Here is a 15,168-nt window from a genome sequence, read left to right as displayed (position 1 = left end):
GACCAGTGTTGCCTGTAGGTGTTTCCTGTTTCCACCTTTGAGCATCTCGGGGAGTTCAGAGGCCTTGCCAGTCTCCAAAGAGGCACAGAAATATCCCGTTTGCTTCTCCAACATGCCCACACGATGTACTTTTGTGGGGTTGTTTGAAACATAGACGATTATGAATCATTTCTTAGGAGCAGTAGGTGATATTTGAGTCATTTTTTTAAATTTTCACATTCTTTGAAGCATGCTACCTCTTCTTTCCAGTGAATGCATGATTGTGAGAAAAGTTTCGCACAAAAAGATTTCTTAGATGGAGTCTGTGACTAAAACCACAACCTACACTTCACAGAACGTTGCAGAAAAAGAAAGCTTTCTGCAGTTTGCAGCCTGGGCTTCCCAAGGCTCTTGCTTAGAAATCTTTTGTGATCTAGGTGGCGAATCTGCAGGTGGTCGTGATGTGGGGAGCAGCCTAGCAGTATAACTAGAATATACCGAGTTTTTCTTTTTCTATCTTTTCCCCACCAAAAAGCAACAGGAGCTGTTAGTTTAAAAAGATCTGCTTAATTTTCTACCCTGCAGCCCAGCCCATTAAAGAGACCATGAAATCAGAATGTTAAAAATGTGCTAGAAAGAAAATTTTGCTGACTCGAATCTTTCCAGGAGGCTGGTATGGAAGGGTTGCGAGTACCGAACAGGCCGTAGCCTGAGTGTGCCCCGAGCTGTCAGAGAGTCCGTGATTCTAGAAGGTTTCCTTTTGTACAAATGTGCTAAACAAATAAAATGTAGCAGGGGCACATAATAGTAAAGCTTATAGCAGTTAATTTTAAAACAGTAAGTGTTTTGAACTGCAAAATGGAACATAATTACTTGAACATAATTCCTTCACCTTGGAATGAAAGACCAGCAACACGGTAATGAACAATGGAGCTATAATTTAGAACATATAAACTACATTTTTTCAGGTATGCCAGTGTAGGGAAGACATGGAGTTGGTGAAATGAAAGTATGCATTATTTATACCCTCTTTCTTAAGTATAGAATATAAATTTGCCTTGAATTGATTTTTGTGGGGAAATAACTGCACGAGAAATATAGATGTCTCTTATAATAATACCTTCTTTCTAAATACTATTGCTTTTGTTATTGTTCCATCGGGATAAATAAAATAATATTCAAGGTTGGGACCTGCCAAGTTGGAGTTACATGAGGAGCTAAGTTTTCAGGCATCATGTGGTGTAGGCAATTGAAAAGGCTTTCCCAAAGGGTAGCCAAACTGAGCATTCTGGACTGAATTGTCACCTCACAAATTCATATGAGGGAGTCCTAATCCTCAGTAGGACACTATTTAGAAATCAGGTCTTTAAGAAGTAATTAAGACTTAATGAGGTAAAAAGGGCGGGGCTTTAATTTGATAGACTTGGTCTTATAGGGAGAGAGAGAGAGAAGGGAGGAGAGAAATTAAGGGAGGGAAAGGGCCAAAGAAGGACACACAACAGGAAGGTGGCTCTCTGCAAGGCAGGAACGGTGTCCTAACTAGAAAATGAATCAGCCTGTACAATGGCCTTGAGCTTTCCAGTACAGAGAACTAACACGTCATCAGTCTATGGCTATGGCCTTTTGTTACATCCTGCATCAAGTTTGGATACTCAGACATGGATACTGACACAGTAATTCCAAGGAATACTCAAGCAGCTCTGGAGCAAGTGGGTGAGCAGGGGATGGGATTTTTTGAGGTACATTCAACACGTGTCCTGAAGGTCAATAAAAGAGGTAGGGACATGCACGTTAGTGAAGAGTCCGATGAGGGCTGACAACAGAGAAAGTCCCACTACTTAGAGATCGTCACATGGCAGTCACAAACAGAAAGGTATGTGGTAGAAAGTCAGATGTTTTGAGAAAGTGCCATGTGGAAACAAACAGTGTTGCTGGAAACTGGGGAAATGGCAGAAATTGGTTACGCCGTGGCGAAGACCTTGGCTGAATTTGGCCATGTATTGTATGCTTGTGTTGGCGCATGTACATGTGTGTGCATGTGCATGTGCATGTTGCAACTAAAGGACAACTTAGGTGTCATTTCTCAGGCAACATTTACCCTTGTTTGTTTGGTTTTTTTTATTTATTTATTTATAACAGAATATCTCACTGGCCTGCAACTTGCTGAATAGGCCCGGCTGGAGCCTAGGCCCCAGGAATCTACCCATTTCTATCTCCTCGGCACTGATGCTCTGCTGCTTCAACTGTGCCACCATTCCCGTCTGTTCTCATGTGGGCTCTGGAAGTCAAAGTCAGCCTGCCATGGCTGCGAGGTAAATATTTTACTTATTGAAACATCTCCCCAGCCCTCTGAAATGTAGTGTTTTGTGTAGTGTCACATCCACTCCCTGCCAATTTTAATTGAGGGTAGACTTGAAAAGAAATGACACCAGGGAAAGGTTTGGCCCAGGGGACACTGTGTTATGGGAGAAAGATAGGAAGCTGTGGTCTTAGAAAGGAAAAGACCGTCCTGGCCACCTCAGATCCTAAGTCCCTGGACATCTGCCTCCTATACTTATCCACCCCAGCATCATTCATATTCCGTGTTTTTTCACTCTACTTTAGCCCAGGAGCATTTGCAGCTGTTTCTGTGGCTTTTCCTCCTTACACAGTGCCTAGGGCATCGCCATTAGGTTATTAGAAACAGGCTTGAGGTCAGGTAGCTCAGAACACTCACCGACTTAAGCCGAGTCGAGAAATGAAAGCTGCACAGGGCTGGGGTTAAAAGTGGGCCAGTGACTTGGAAAGGATGCCTTAGTTTTGCTGCTTATTCACCATGTGATTTTGAGTGAGTCGTTCACCTTTGCAGCCTCATCTTCATGTGCTAGGAACCCGAGCATTGCTCTCATAGAGTTGTTGCAAGGATTAAGGGAGCTGGTAACTGTAAAGCATTTGTAATAAAACTCGGCAGATGGATGCAGTCTGCATTCTCTCCCTTATTATAAGTAGTCCCTGAAGCACCAAGCTTCTCCTAACCTTGTGTCTCTGCCCTGTCCTCAACTCATCAGAACCACACAGTAGCAATTCTAATAGATTGCTAATCATGCCATTGTTTATCCATTTCTGTATAGATACTAACAGCTGACAGTTGGGGATTCTGTTTGTTCTGATTGGGCTAGATGGTTCTTGTGGCCTATGCAGAGCTAAGTCGCCAGTGTGTGTGTGTGGGGGGGGGTCAAGAAGCCTGAGTCTAAATGCTGTTTTCACGTTTTGTAGCTGTGATGTGCTGGCCAAGGCCTCATTGTATAATAGTCACACTACAAAGATGGGGTGTGATGAAGCATTTATCACACTGCCTGTCACATGGGAAGGACTTGAGTGTTGCCATTACTAGTTTCCTGTTGTGCCTGGTGAGTTGTAAGTGCACAGGTGGGTTACGGCTGAAGCTTGGTTTGTAGATTTTTCTGGCTTCTCGGCTGAGGCAGAAGGCATAGAGTTTGGATTTAGAGGTAGAAGGCAATTTATTTGACCCAGTGACTGTTACAACTGAGAGAACTAAAATCGAGCCATATCTGATCTCTGTATTTATCTGATCTTTATTAAATCATGACATTTTGAAGAGATGCTGCTGTAAAGCCTTTATAACCCTTATCAAATGAGCATATGTCTTGTTGATATGAATGGTTAAATAATCTACCACGCACGGGGCTGGGGTGCGGGGAGGAGGGCTCAGGAAGAGATCTGAATGCATGCGCTTCTTTGATTAACATAAACATGCAATATTTCAGCTTAGCAGATGAGAAGGCGTCTTCACTATATCACCAGCCATTCCTCTACTCTTCTGGCTAAGCACAAGTGGTTAAGAATAAAGAAGGCCGAGCCTCAGAGTTGAGTAGATGCCATGCGCCCTGTGCATACAACTTCTCTGCAGCTGCTTCTTCAGCATATACATAGAAGGAAAGAGATGCCTACTTCCTAATGTGGCTGATGCTAGCTAATGAAAGAAGACATTGAAACAGCAGGCTGTGCTACACATCACACTGTCAGTGTCTGCGTATGGGCAAACTTACTTGCCTTGTGACTGCATTTTGAGGCTGAGGATACTCATTGGTTCTGAGTGTAAGAAGTTGCTTCCGTTGGGATCATCTTCTCTCTTTGGAGAGTACGGGTGGGAGGCACGTGCAACAGGATTGAAAGATGCACTTCTTTTTCTCATTAGCACCTGAGGCATACAGAGATGAATAATCCTTCAGTTCTAAGAGGAGTGAGTACTGGGCCTAGTGAGTGCTAAGGAGTTTTTGGTCACTGGTGCTGACTAACCCTCTGAGTCTCCTTGTTGCTCTCTTCCCACTCTTGACTTTACCCAACCATGTTTCCTCCACACTACCCTTCTCAGGGCTGTCTCATCTCATCTTCCACTTACCCACAATGCTTCAGTATTCATACTGTGCCCTCACCTTCCTAGCTAGCACTGTGAAAACCTTGCTTCTGGGGTCTAGCTGGCTCTTAAGCACTTCTGGGGGTCCCACAGCGGGGCGCTTTGAAGTGTGTTCCTACCATGTGTCTCTCTGCTCTGTTGCCAATAGGCTCCAATTGAACCAGACACTGGGTTACACGAGATAAGAGCTCAACCTCCGAGTATAAGTCAGTATACGTAAATTCTCATGCAGACTTGGTGACCATGACTACATCTGACCTCCTTTTTGCCATGGCAGCTCCAGAGATCTTTCTCTTCTGCCCCTGAGGGTCAACTAGGTGTACAGTGTGAATTCTGACTTTTAATTAAGAAATGCTGATAAATACGTCCACAAATTTGGTGATATCTGAAGTATTTGATGTGTGGACTCTTTTCTACCTTGGCTAATTTTGGAGCTGCTTGTATCCCCCGGGATTGTGCCTCTTTCCCAATAAATGGGCTGGAGAGTGGAAATGTGGGCATTTTGATCTGACATTATTTTGGAGCATGGCTTTCCTGTTTGCTGCTGTTTCCCTTTCATGGACCATTAGCAGCTTCCAAAGGCAATATCCTTTCACTGTCACACTGTGCCATGGGGGGCCGTTTCAACAACTTTAGACTAGGGCATTAAGTGCGATTCTGGATGAGAGTCAGCACATAACCAAATAAAAATAATAAAGGGGAAGCATGTAGGAGCCATTTGGAACGCTGTCCCGAGCTGAATTCATTTGCAGCCTCGTGGAAAGCCGCTCATCACCAGCGATCAGCCTGGGCCCGGCCGTGCCTTATTTAATTGTAAAGTATTTCATCGTCTCAGAAACAGCCCTGCTCATTTGCTTTTCCTTTTTTGGAGAGTGTCTTGGTGGAATGCTGAGATTCTAATGAGTAGGAGAAGAAGAAAATGCAGGTTTTCATTTTAGCAAGCCAAAAAAGAAAAATAAATAAAAATTTAAAAGGTGCATTCTTAGAGTTTTCTGTTCTCCTTAAAATGGGAATTTAAGACACCATTTTAGAAATTCTCCTTGGCACAGAAGAGAAGGCACAAGGGCAGGTGATTAAAGTTCAGGTGCTCCCTGGTCTCAACACTGTCACCCTGTTCCTGTCTCCAGGTGGAGTAAAGGTTCAGGGATGACATGGGACCTGAATTCCAGAAGAGTCTTAGGCCTAAGCATCAGGAACAGCTAGCCCACATCAGCATGTCTCTGACATACCTGTCATCTGAGTCTCCTATAGGAGATAGCTGCTAAAAAAAAATACTGATTGCTAGAGACCCCTCATTTAGAAATTCTGTCTTTGTTGCTTTAAGCCTGAAAGAAGAGTGAGAATCCATGTTCAAAGACACGATTGTGGACCAGCCTCTTGATGAAGTAAGGGCCATTATACATTCATTTTCTTAAGAAATGCCTATTATTGATAATCAGCTTTGTACAGGATGCTCTCTTCTAGAATTGAGGATAGCAAAAGTAGGATGGGTCCTAACTCTGGGAGTCCACAGTATGAAAGTTCATTTTCTCCTCCAGAAACCTGCAATTCCCTAAGCCACTGCTCAATAAATATTTGCTAAATGAATAGGTAGGTTTTTAACTTATCTAACCCCAAAACAGCTATTTCAGATAAGTGGTCCAAATATTCCAAATCTCTGTGAGGATGCCCAGGGAGTCTGTACTTATATCAAGCTCTTTGTAGGATCCATAAAGTTGGTTAGGTTTGCAAAGCAGGAAGTTCGGATCATGTCCCTTAAGAAACATCCGAGCCCCCCTGGGCATGATCTTCAAACAATGTTCAGCTCATATTGTACATTCCAAAGACAAGAAATTTGCCATCTCATATGGCTAGCTTACACTGCCATTCATGCTGAAGCCAGCTTACTTTAACTGTTGAAACCATAAGGACAAAGTGAATTCCATTTTTATCCTTTTGTCCCCACTGTTCTTTCCTGACACCCAAGGAGAAAGGAGCATTTCTCCATACATTCTGCTACCTGGAACTGTTACAGTGAAAGTTCTACATCAGATTATTTTCTACATAATAATGGATCAAACCAGAGGTAAGAGGAATAAACAACCATGGATAGAGCTTGGGGCTTATAGTCCTGCTCTGGCTGGAAAGACCCTGTGCTCTGAGGACAGGTGGGACACAGTGCTCAGCTGGATGTAGTGTAGACACCTGCAGTCTCAGTGCTCGGAAAGCAGGAAGAGCACACGTGGGAGGGCATCCAAGGCCACACACCAGGGTCAGAGCCAGTAAGAGAACTGGCTCAAATAAACAAAGAAATAACACAGGATAGAGGAAATGAGGCTCTAACATACCAACCCATGGCCTTATGTAGATGGTGGGAGGTCTCCAAACTTCCATTTTCCCATATGTGAAGTTGGAATAATGCAGCATCATAGTATAAAGAGTATAAAATGAAATAGCTAACAACTGTGAAACCCCAAACACATGGAGCAATAGAGTAATTTATTAAAACTGTAGTTCACCTGTATGGTGTGCTTGCTAACACACAACACTGCACTAGTCAGTTTCCCTCTAAGCGCCTAAGTTACAGGATAATGCTTTTTGTTTCTATCACTGTAGCATCCCTAGCCCTGGATAGCTCTGGATAGCTCTGGATAGCTGGCTTCTCAATAAATGTTTGTTGAGTAGGTGAGTAAAACCATTAGTTTATCTAATCTGTAGAACAAGTCTTCAATGGAAATGCTTCCAATAATTCCATTGGATACATGAAAAAATCAAGACTTACATCACTCCCTTAACCAGGAGATGATGGAGCAGACACACTGCCAGAGCAATGGAATGGGCAGATTGCCAGGTACTGACAATATGACTAACTCAATCTTTTGATTTGCATCCTTCCACCATGACATCTGTTGCCACAGAGTGTGCTTGAGTGCAGTTGAAGCACGGGATCCCAACGCTGTCACTCCTTTATCCTGGGGACACATGTGCACAGCCCGATCAGAAGCTGGGGCTACCGACACAGAGCAACGCTCTTTTATCCAGCTGCTGGTGGCCTCGCTGCCTGCTTTGTGAGAGCCACGCTTTGCCCAGAGCCTTTGGTTGCCTCTTCCTCCCACTGAACAGTCACCAGGAAAAGCAAGAACTCTAAAACTGCTCAACTGAAAATGAAATATGCAGTGGCTCCAGGCTATACTTTCCCTTTGCTGGGAAGCACTGCCATGATAATTGTTTCTACAAAAAGAAACTACAGCTCTGGCAGAAAAAAAAAAATCAAGCCCTCTGTTTGCTCGAACCCATCATAAACCATTGCTGGTAATTATAGGAGCTCATTGTGCGACAGTTTAGTTTAACTTAATTGGCAATTTTTTTTAAAGCCGCACCACAATAAAAATAGTAAAGAGCAAGTCGGGTTCTAGAGAGGGAACAGTTAGCTTTGGTAACGTGTCAAAGGCCGCATGCCCTGCTCTAGGTGTGCCGCTGGAGCCCCCCACCCTCAGCCCTCAGCTCTTTCACTTAAACTTTTACCTTTGCATTTCACGCTATTACCTGAGGGTTTGGTCTGACCGCGCCCTTTTCTCCTATTGCAACGAGGCAGGATTTTAAACCGTCATGGAAAGAAATGGACCCCATAAACTAATTTAGAGGTGGAGGATTCGTGTGCCTGGGAGAGGTTTGTGCAAAATGAACTAGCTGTGTCCTATTTCAAGGTAAGTAGACTCCTCCCTTTGGGGATTCATTTTACTTGATTAAAAAAAAAATCTATGAAACCTTTACCTCTAAAACTGGGGCTGCTGCTGTCCCCTTCCCCGTCTCCTTCCCCTAGCCTCCATCGTCAGGATCACCATCTTGTCCAACCTCGTGGCCACCAGCATCTTCAGCAGCAGCTACAGCAGCCGCCACCGCAGCAGCAGGCCATCTTAATAATAATAGTGATAATGGCTAGCATTTATGATCATTCCCATATGCTGAATACTAAGCCAGTGATTGCAAATAATTCTCACAACTTAAAAAGTCATTCGCTCTAGGAAGTGGTGAGTGGTAGGCTCTTCCCTTCTCCATCTGTCTAGCGCCAGGACACGTGCTTTTATGCGATATACTTTTCAGGAACCGTAAAGTTTAGTCTACAACTGAGCCTTCAGCTCTGGGACAAAGCTTATCTCATTTCGTGTCAAAACCAGAAATTAGGGGAAAAGCCTGAGAGATCAAAATCTGCTGAGGCTTGTCGTTGGTGTTGTAACCTACACAACTGTTATGTACCATGAAAGGGTACATAACTGAGCACCCATGCCCAGTCCAGGTGGCAGTCTTCCACGTACAGTAGCCCTTTCCCATGATCCTCCTCTGGAGGGGCATGTGGCATCTTTCGGGCCCAATTTGCCAGGTTCCCACTAAGGCTTGGAGCTTTTCCCTGGACTGCAGCCCTCTGTCCAGGGTCAGGGAAACTCCTTTCTGCTACTATTCATCTCCTTTCCCAGGGCATAAATTCCCACCCCTGGTACCCAGGAGTGCAAAGCTGAGATGCATTATTGGCTTTATTTGCAGTGAAAATCTCGGTGATTGTGGTGACCGTGGTGACTGAGTGGTAGTGTTTTTAGCACTGTACTAAACACTTAAAAAAAAAATAGATACTAACTGTCCTCACAACAGCCCCAGGAGGCAAGGCTATTGCTTTTTTTTTCTATTTCCCAAGGAAGGAAATGAGGTATACAAACGTCAAATGGCTTACCCAAGGCAGTGTGTTTAGAAAATGGCATAAACTTAATGTTACATTGGGTTGTGTGATATTGCAAACTGAATAATTTAGTCTTCCTCCTGTTTCCTGGCAGACAATGCGCAATGTCCTTGAACTCTTTAACATGGCAAGTATCTTCACATGGGCAGATAAGTACCTGGTGGCTGGTGACCTTTAGGTAGCTCAAGGAAGATAAAGGATGGCTATTACAAGACTAACAGGCTTAGAAGATGTGAACTTTCAAGCTCTGGGGGCAGGGTACAGCTTCCTCCTCCCAGGTTAATTTCATCATCAGCGGCTAAAGATAGAATTGATTACACATATGTCATGAAGCCACCACAAAACTCCAAGTACAAGGATTAGAGACTGTCCAGATAGCTGAATTCACAGAGGCACTCATAGCGGCTCCTGGAGATAACACTCCAACCCAGGACAGAACCTCTGTGATCCTTTATCTACACATTCGTGTGTGTAGTTTGTCATTTGTTTCCTTTGTGTCGTTATTTATGATTAATTTGGAAATGTAAACCTTTGCCTGAATTCTGGGAACTGCGCTGCAAAGTGCATGCTGCCAGGTTCTTCGTGAGTTTGTGTTTGTCTGTCCTGTTGTGTCTGGAGGACACTGTTTTCTTTGGTCTAGCTCCTACAATCTTTATGACTCCTCTTCTGCATATGTCCATGAACCCTGAGGGAGTAGGGTTGATGGAGACATCCAATTTAAGACTGCGTGCTCCACAGTCTCTCACTGGACAGACTGCCCACTTACGGCTCTCTGTATTACCTCCCATCTACTGCAAGAAGATGCTTCTGTGATGATAGCTGAGGGAGGCACTGGTCAACGAGTACAGCAGAATCTCTGATAATGGCTGAGGGAGGTTCTGCACTGTGGACATAGGAGTCTATCGTTAAGAGTCATTTGATAACACTGCTTGGGTGACCAAGAACCTGAGACTAGATTAACCATGTGCTCATGGCGAGATCTAATACTCTTATTCAAATGCTTTCCAATGTTTGGATTGCAGTTGTGATCTAATCCCATTTTCACGTGCTGATATTTTTCTGTCTTGCAACTCTCATTAGGGTGCAGCAATATCAGCAGCCTTTTCATACATGTTACTGATGTGAACTGAACAACTGCCTACTAGTTCCTGTTGGAAGGGGACTTAAAGCCTGCATCTGCTGTGAGTGCCTACTGTTCAGTGGTGTTTGCAGACAACCAGTGGGTCACTAAAGGGAAGACGAGGCGAAGTCCCTCTGCTTTCACCTTGCATCTGGCTACACCATAGGCTTAAGTTGTGGGTCAGATTTCTGCTCAACTCTGAACTTATACATGATCATTTTTTAAAGTATAGTCCTCTAACAGTGGCAGTCCCTTCACCTCAAGGTAATCGACAGCAGCAGACAACTATTCTGAAGATTTCCAGGGATATCACCATCAAGTGTCACATTTCACAGCATCTCGTGGCAAACAAATGGACTGGGACTGAGGCTTCTCCAGCCATTGCCCTAAGCCTTAAGAAACTAACTTCATTTTGCTCTCTGACTTGTCTTTTTATTATTTGAGGTTCTTCATTCCCACAGCCAGCCACCCTGGACCCTGGGAACAGCAATCTGTTACATTAGCATCTTGTCACAAGAGTTGTCTGTCCCCAAGGCAGTAGCTTTCATTTGTTTTCAATCTGGGTTAAAGTCTCCCTGATCCCCACATCCCAAGTTTACAGTCTTCCAGACTGCGCCTGACCAAGGCAGGTTATTCTTCCACCTCTGCAGACCTCACCCTCAGCTGTATTGTCTTCTCTGTATCACCACAAAGCCCTCATCAGCCTTCCAAAGATCTCTTATTGTTCCAGGTGTGGCCGCATGGCCTTTCCTGCCTTCCCCACAGCACCACTCACCCATTGGACCTAGTCTAGGATAATGGGTAGACACACAAACTGGGATCTCAGTTCTCTGCCCCAGGACATATCTTGGGGGTATTTTGGTCTTGGAGATATGTGCTAGGAAGAAGATCTATACATATGTGTGGACCGCTGAACAGCTATAGGTGCTCTGTATGGGGCCCTGGCACCTGCCCTTCCTCTGCAGTATGTGTGTGCTCAGAGGAAATGAACTATGTTGTAATGGTTCTGGCCAGGTGGTAACATAGATGCAATATCAGAGCCCGAGTTCCAGATATTCCTCGCCTCTAAAAAAAGACAGTACAGATGGACATGTGGGACACTGTGTGGCTACAGCCCAGGCACATGTCTCTGGAGCCTGGTGTGGAGGCATCATATCCACCTTCCTTGTCCTTGGACATGGTTTGGTAGACCTGATGGAGCTGTTGAGCTCGGGAGAGTATGGACCCCAGGCCTAGTGTGGCACTGTGCACTGTGACCCCAGCACTCTCACTTGGGCAGGAAGATGACATATCTGAGGCCAGTCCATTTCAAAGCTAAACAGAAAGAGAAGAATATGAAGCCTATGGAGAAGTTCCTTTTTAAATACTAAGAAAAATTTCAGGTATTCAAAAGTACAGGGGAGGAGGTGCCCCTCAGTCACAGTCATAGGGGAGGGGAGTAGGGGGAAAATGGGAGGGAGGGAGGAATGGGAGGATACAAGAGATGGAATAATAATTTAGATGTAATATGAATAAATTAATAAAATACATTTTTTTAAAAGTACAAGCAAAAACATTGTTATGTATACGTCATCCAGATTTAACAGTTGCTGAACTTTCATAGTCTTTACTTAAGATTACAAACAAAAGAAGCATGCCTCCAGCCAAAGCCCACGGTAGCCTGCTTCTCTCCTTTCTCTCTTCTCCATCTTCCTAGGATGTCTGAGAGCCTGTTGGCTTTCTTACCCAGGTTCCTATATTACATACCTCCATATCTGCCTGTGAGATACAGTTTCGCTGTGTAAAGCGAATATAAAGGCTATTGTATTGTGTCCGTCAATTTCATCCAGCATGAACATGTGAGAATTCTCTAGTTGATAGAGTAGAATGTGATCCAGTCCATTTTCTCTCATTTCTCTCTCACATATGTGTGCATATGCATGTATGTATATAAATTTATATATAGTACTTTATATATGTAACTTTAATATGATACTTGTATGTTTTAAAATATCAATTTGTCTATCAAGTGGAGGTTGACTTGTCTCTATTTGTGATGTTTAATTATAAAGTAAGGTCCTAATTTACTTGCTTTAATGTGTGAGGTGAATTTTTGCACATCATAGTGACATTATGGAAATGAATGTTTATGCCTTTACTGCTCTGTACTGCCCAACACTCAATTTCAAGTCCTAATATCTTCAATTGACCACTATATCATTCCATTTTTTAAAAAAGATTTAATTTTATTTTTGTTTTCTGTACTTGTATGTTTTGCTTGGATGTATGTATATGCACCATTTTGGTGCGTTGCCCACAGAGTTCAAAACAAGACTTTGGATCCCCTGGAGTTTCAGTTACAGATGGTTGTGAGCTACCCTGTGGGTGCAGGGGATCGAACCCAGGTCCTCTGCAAGAGCAGTAAGTGCTCTTAAGCACCAAACCATCTTTCCATTGTTCCTATGTATCTATCTCTTAACCAGTGCAGTAGTTTAACCTTTATTGGATTGGGTGAGAGCCAAACCCTTCGCTTTTAGCATTATGAAGCTGTGAATTAGATATGGAGACAAGGCCTTGAGTGACTTTCAATCAAAATTTTCTCCATGAATTTGCTCTTTTCCCAACCTTCTTAGCCCTCGGAAGAGTATTTTGGTGTTGAAGTCTTGTACTTTTTATGCACATCGCAACTAGGGGGTCAGTGACTGTAGGTGGCCTGTCCATGTGGCTCCTGCAGACTCCTTTGACTTCAGGCTTGGTGCTCATTGAAGATACTTTTGGTCTGGTCACTCAGTGTCCCTCATGAATCCTGTGAGAACAGATCCTCCCTGAAGGCAAGATGAATTGTTGCTATGTTCCTTCTTACAGTGCAGGAAATGTTGCTATAAATCAGTGCCTAGTTGTTTGCCTGAGAGGTTCTGTGTGCTTTGGTGATGGCTCTGTGTGCTGCCTCTGTTCCTTCACCCAATATCCAATTGTAGCACACATCATTTGTCTTAATATTTAAATATAGGTTCTGATCTTAAAGCAAATAGGTTATATTACCAATGTTGTCATCTATTAGGAAAGCACAGGATGCCTATTATTCCTGTGTAATCATGGTTTTCACACATCAGTGTGTGTCATCATGTAGGCACTCCTTCAAGAGCAGCTTCTCAGTCATCAGGTTGGTCGGGGCTGACAGAGGCAGAGCCTCCAGCCTCCAGCCTCCAGCCAGCTCACCGGTAAAGCCTGCACCTGAGATTGGAAGTATTTGTACTCCAGTCTCAACTACCCTGGAAGTCTGATGTTAGCGTAAAAGCCAAGAGGAAAAAGAAATGCACAGATCTTATGTGTATTGTGGTATACTAGAAAGAACAAAGGTATCCATTGGCCTGGTCCAGTCTTAGCCCTTGCCTATGCCGAACTAACTCTTCTAGCTAAGGGGGACTCCAGAAAGTGAAAATGTCTCCCCCCGGCCCCACCCTCCCCGACTGCAGGTCTCAACCTGGGCTGTACATTTAAATGACATGAGCAGCTTTTGAAATGCAGAATAACAAAAGCATTCCACAATTCAATCACAAATCCATGACCAGAGACCTAAGAGTTTCTAAGGCTTCCCAGGGGATCCCACACTGCAGACAAGGCTGAGAAATGCTGCTTTAGAGTGGAGAGACAGACATAGCCCCTTTGATCCATTTTAAGGTGAATCCTACCCCGTGGTTGGTGGTATCTTGGCCCCTTCTTCTAGGAGCAAAGTCTGGCAGAGCTCTCAGGATCATTGTTTTTAAAAGGAGTTCTGCTCCAGGCCTTTGAAGACTGGGCTCTGTTTTCAGATATAAATACAAATGAAAGTTAATATTCTAAATAAAATAGATGTGTGTGTTGTAGAAAAAGATTACTTATAAATTGAATCTGTTACTGCCCTAGTCAGCACCTCTGTTTCTTTCTCATTTTTCATGCCCAAGTACACTGCCCTGGAAGACAAATTTCAATTATTTTCTTTTGATATTTCTTTTCTATGAAGTGGAAGATTGAGATCTTGAGATCCAAATGACTCAGGAATTGAATCTCAGATCTTCTAAATATGAACTGTGTTAAAAGGCAAAGCTTTTCTTCATTTAAAAACACAGCCAAGGCAACATTTACTTCACATACTTAAATGGATTAAAAATTGTTAGTAACATGACCACATGTAAGAGAATTTTTATATTTCATAGAAACATTTCTGTTTCCATTTCTTACTCCTTCCTTCCCTCCCATTCTTTCTTCTCCATTTAGAAGGAATTTGCAGTCTATACATCATATAATAGATGCCCCTCCTTCCACTAAAAGAGATTTGAGAGCTGGGAAAGCACAGAATAAAGCCAACATGCAAACAGATCCATAATGGGAATGTGTGCCTGAGTGAGATCATTCTTTTAGAGAGATAACTGCCACATCCCACCATTAAGATGTGGAGTGTTCGCCATAATCTTAATTCAAATGAATAAGTTTGAGGTGAAGAATTGCTACTAAAATTCCTAATGAAACATTACAATTACTTTCATACTCTCCCTCTAAACAGAAGTCAGTAGATGACAATGAAATTAAAGACAAATATGTTTACCATATTTTATTTTTCAATTTCACAACTTTTTTTTCCAAATTTTGAAAGTATCACTTCAGATTGCAAACTAAGGTTTAGATCTGTTGTAATTAAAAAGAAATCCATTGTTATCGCACAACAGAATAAACTCACATTTCTAAGCTAGTAGAATTCAAACTACAAGTCAATTGGGAGGGGAGTTTTGCATTGAAGAACCTTCTCTATTTTCAGAAAGCCTTGTCTCTGAGGCAGAGAACACGTCATCACAAATAGTATCCTTTGAGTTCATGACACCTACTCAGTATTTGCAGATGGCTTGACCATCTGGTATTTGAGCCAACAGTACCTTGGCTGGGCTGTCTGGCTTTCCTTGGAACAGTGAACAACACAGGCCTGCA

The sequence above is a fragment of the Acomys minous genome (assembly GCF_964271855.1).
Source record: "Acomys minous genome assembly, chromosome: 6".
Classification (NCBI taxonomy): Eukaryota; Metazoa; Chordata; class Mammalia; order Rodentia; family Muridae; genus Acomys; species Acomys minous.
The sequence above is the reverse complement of the archived record's forward strand: the minus strand, read 5'-3'. Positions refer to the sequence as shown.